General features: G+C 27.5%; 1 long non-coding RNA gene across 1 annotated transcript; it reads right to left on the reverse strand.

Annotated features, from left to right (window-relative positions):
* Positions 1–512: 512 nt before the first annotated feature.
* On the reverse strand, positions 513–4,928 carry LOC117182077. Its single transcript, XR_004468263.1, has 3 exons — positions 4,848–4,928; positions 1,010–1,298; positions 513–705 (listed from the first exon to the last, which is right to left on the reverse strand). It is a non-coding gene; the product is annotated as an uncharacterized LOC117182077 (long non-coding RNA).
* Positions 4,929–5,137: the final 209 nt, after the last annotated feature.

A 5,137-nucleotide genomic window follows, 5' to 3' on the forward strand; every position in this document is an offset into this window, starting at 1 on the left:
TTTGAATTCAGCCCAATAACTTTCTAAAATTTCAGTGCAGAGGAAAGCAATATCGAGTAGCATTTCAGATTTTAAATGCAACCCATCTGATGTTTCAAAAATCTAACGCTGGTAGGAATGAAATTCTTTTGCTGAAGAAAGTTAAAGTCAGTCGCACACCCATTCTGAGCAATGCGGAAAGCGCGTGAAATTTGAAACCAACTATCCGTGGATAGATTTTATTATTCCTATTATTTTTAAATTTTTAGATTGACGAGGCTTCTACAAAATCAAAAAATTAATGAACTAGTTAAAAAAAAAGAAATCCAGTCTCTAGTAAAGTCGTGACTGTGATAATTTAAAAAAATTCTGAGTTGGAATTTCTATACTGGTTTCCGGTGAATTTAAGTATACCATTAAACTATATGTCTTAAAAAAATGTGGACGCGAAGAAATGTATTGTAATCTTTTCTCGCAATATAACTAGGATTCCGTGATATTTGTATTACTTTAAAAGTACAATATTAGGCTGATAGTGTTTTAAACATTTTTTTATTAATACAAAAGCAATGAAAATATTTATAGTTTAACATTTGCGACTTGAATGAGGAAGTGCAAGATATCCGAAGATTTTGAAGAACATGAAGTTGAAACAGAAGTAGAGGAATTAAATGAATTTAGGCATCTTCTATTTCCATGGATCCTGGCAAGTGGGAGTAAAAGTAACTAAAAGTAAAAATATGTTTCATTATTCAGTACCAGTATTTTGAACTGTTACTTTAGACTATGTTAAATTGCTGAACTTCTTGTTTCCATTTATCAAAAGCTTGTCTACTAATGAAATTATCTGTATTTTGCTAAAGAGTCTGCTCAAATCCGACTCGCAGTGCAATTTTTAGAACTACTCTGATAAACAATGGAAGTAGAGTATAAATGCCGTAAAAAGCCACTAAAAAAATTAATTTATTTTTAAATCTAAAAAACACGAGCAAAAGTTCTTTGTGTAATTAATAATACTTTTTCGACTCACGAGAGGGTAGGCAAGTTTGATCACCGCAACATTCACAAGTACAGCCAGCACAAAAAGTCGGGCACCCCGGCGCAACAGCTCCAAAGGGGCCAACCACGCACATCAGAACAAAAAAGAATATGATTAAATAATACATTTGAATTTTTTTCTCAAAAACAGACTGACCTCTTCTGGTTCAGTCGCTGCTTATATACCAACTCTTTTTCCCCCACCGATAGTCCAAAGAACATCGTATTTACGGCATGGAGGGAGCTAGCCAATAGGAAGAATACACACGCCCAATACGAAGCTAAAAGATACAAGATAAAGCAGATTTTATGCAAGTGCATAATTTTTTCACAACAAAAGTATTTGAAGGCCACTTATTTCTTTTTATAAAATTGTTGATAAAATGGACTTTCAAATTTCGCGCCATACGAAATTACCAATCACATAGCCTGACATTGGACTGACAACGAAAGTTGGTGAATTTGACAGTTGTAAATTTCCTTACATAAATGGAGAAAACAAAACAGAATTTTCTGAGACTTTATAGTCTTATGATATAATAATTTCTAATACGATATCGTACATCACTCGTAGGTTTACTACTTTTGAGTATCTTGTAGAATTTTTAATTAATACAAATTTTAATAATAAACGATTACTTGGATTAAATAATTTTTGAAGACTAAGAAAATACCTATCTCAGGCCGTATTTTCTTTTTTTTTCAAAAACTATTAGTCTAAATGGTAATAAGTTCATTCAAAAATTAATTAAATTGATTTTGCAAAATTTCTGCTCAGAATTAAATTCTGAAACAACATTCAAAAAAGTAATTTTTCCATGCTTGTAATAAATTAATGGTAATTATGAATAACTTTATTTATTGGTATATTATATTGTATTAAATTATACATATGAATTATTTCTTGTTTCTAAATTCTATGGATTTGAATAATAATTCCAAAGCAGATTTTTGTTTTATCTTTTTACACTTACAGTTCAGTGCAAATTTAGGTAAAATTATATACTTAATTCAATATAAGCTTCTTTAAATCCCTAACGTTTCAAGTAAAAATATTGTATTTTTGTCAGGGTGGATAAATTTTTAACTAAAAAAAATTAATTTTATAGCAAAAAGATGGCTCGGTAACAATTGTTTGTTAAATGGTTGAATCTCAAACTAAAGGGATCAATTTTCCATAAAAAAATGAAACAGTTAAATGTTCGGTTAAAAAATTTAAATTTTCCAACAGAGAAAAATTTAAAGAAAGTAATGAGTTTTTAACTAAAATGACCAATTTTTAACTATAATAATTGAATTTTCGACCAAACAGAAACATTGTTAACCAAGAAGATGCATTTCTACCCAAAAAGATCAATCTTCAACTAAAACAAATAATTTATAAACCAAAAATTGAAGAGTTAAATTTTTAGTTGTAAAAATTAGTGTCCAACCGAAGTTGAATTTAAGTTACAAATTCATCTCTTCGGTTGGACACTAATTTTTACAACTAAAAATTTAACTCTTCAATTTTTGGTTTATAAATTATTTGTTTTAGTAGAAGATTGATCTTTTTGGGTAGAAATTCGTCTTCTTGGTTAAAAATGATTCTATTATATTTTTTTCAAAGATAATTAATGTAAAGTAAAAAATAAAACAAATTTTCAACCAAAAAATTAATTTTTAAGAAAAAGATTTAATACCCAATTAAATTATCGAATCTTCATTCTAGAAAAGATGACTTGCTGAACAAAGTATGTAGTGAGCTGAATATTCAACTAAAAATATTTTCTAGTCAAGAGAGAGAAAAAATGTGGAACAAACTATTGTATAGAAAGTTCATTTTAACAATGAAGCATCTTTGTTATTTAATTTTATATTGCAATTTCTAAAAAAGTTAGGCACGCTCTCAAAAATATTCCCTGATATTTCCAGGTTTCCCAGGTGTTTCGCGCATTATATATTCCTTCCAGTAAATAAAAAATCATAAGTAGGTATTAAAAAAAATTACAATGTTAGCAAAATAAATTCAGATTTTCTAACTTTCATTTTTCTATATCAAATGTTATCGGACATATGTACACAACATCGAAGCACCTGTCCATAAAAATTATCAAAGTTACGACTTTTGTAGAGATTAGTTTTTTTTTAAGTTTAGAATTTCAAATAACATTTGCACATATTTCCAGAGTCATGTAAAAAAACTTTTTAGTAGACCCCTTTTACCTTTTCGTTTTATTTTTTCTACATATTTTCGATAAGATTTAGTACACAAAAAAAATGTATGTAGTAGAAAATATTTCTTAATCTCTTCCGGCTATAAATATTATTTAATATTTAATTAATTTAATCGCATTTTTATATCGGTCAAACAACGATATTATATAGGAATTTGAATTTGTGAAATTAAAGTTGTAAAATGAAAAAATAAAAAATAATATTAATAGGTTAAATGTATTTGAAAATTAAGTTTCAAGATACTATTAACAGTTATTTATTTAATGCATATGTTCCCTTCAAAATGTTAAAATTTTATTTAAAATATTTGTTTTTAAATCATTTTTCCAAAGCAAGGGTGCCAATGAGAACTATTTTTGGTTTAAAGCGTATTTTCCAGCTGAAAGCACAAAGATTGAAAAAAATGAGACAAAAATATTTTTAAACTTTGAAATATTTCCAAACATTCAACAAATATTCTCTATTCTTTCCTAAGGTTATACAAAAAATTTTATTTTGTATTACAAATTATTGTTTGCTTAAAATTATAATTATCACAAAATTCTCTATTATATTTTTTATTGAGAACTCATCTTTTTGGTTGAAAACTTATTTTTTGTTCGAAAAAATGGATATATTTAGTTGAAAATTCATTTATTTGATTAAAAACTTAACTTTTTTGTGAAAAATTCATATTATCGGGTTAAAAAATGTAACCTTTTTGTAGAATACGTCTCTCTTTCATAAAATATATTTAATATTTTTTGGTTCCAGATGCAACTGTTTGAAAAATAATCTTCTTCAGTTAAGGATTGTACAATTTTGTTTATAATTTGTCTTTTTTGGATGAATTTGATTGTGTTTCATTCAAAATAAAATTCACTTCGAATTTAAATATCAACCATTACATTTTTTCTTGATAATTCCTCTTTTGTGTTTAAAAATTTAAGTATTTGGTTAAAGATTAACTTTTTTGTTCAAATTTTCATTTGGCATATCTAAAATTTTCAAAAATCTTTTTGCATTTTCTCAATAATGTTAGGAAAATTAAAGTACTTTTGTACACTGAAAAAAAATTTGCATTAAATCAAGTAGGTTAATTTACTTGGCTGATTCTGCTTGAGAGAAGCAAATATTTTCTTTTTACAAGGGACCGATTTTCTTAATCAAGAAAATAATAGAATCAGGATAACTATTTGAATCAAGAATATATTTACTCTAAGCAAAAAATTATTGAGTTGATTTGTTTCATTATACTCATTTGCACGAAGTTTAATAAAATATTGAATCAAGAATATTATATTCTCATGATAAGTAACTAAAACTCTAACAAAATGTTTCTTGATACCAGTAAATTCATATACTTATTTTGTCCACTATTTTAATTGAAACGATATCCATGTTCTTGAGACGAGAAAATGAATGCTTTCAGCGAAGAAATAATTTCTATTAGAAAAATGCTTGAATATTTTCCTTCAAATAATTATTAATTTGAAACGAATCTCAGATTTACTTCGAAGATAGTTATTAAGATAGAAACACATCAGTTTTTTCAACATAAGGAGTGTAGACTTGATACAATAGACATCGCACACATACTATGAAAACTAAAATATTAGTCTAAATTAATTTACCTCCTACTGTACAAGTATCTTTTTGTAGAAGATTGTTTGTATTTACATTTCTCGAAGCTTCGCGAAAGAGGATTTTACCAGGAATCGAGAACCTTCTAAAACTCGTTACCGGGAAGTTTCATTTTGCGCTCGAGCTCTGATTGGTTATCTTGCGTGAGCCCCTCCCCTTTGCAGTCACCGAAACGCGCTTGCGAGCGAGCGGGAGAAAAAGTCCGAGCCTGTCTCGTTCGAGCAAGCAACGTGTGAACGTAAACTGAATAAACTTGTGATTATTAAACTACCCGTTCGCT

This window comes from Belonocnema kinseyi, chromosome 10 (genome assembly GCF_010883055.1).
Source record: "Belonocnema kinseyi isolate 2016_QV_RU_SX_M_011 chromosome 10, B_treatae_v1, whole genome shotgun sequence".
NCBI classification, from domain to species: Eukaryota; Metazoa; Arthropoda; class Insecta; order Hymenoptera; family Cynipidae; genus Belonocnema; species Belonocnema kinseyi.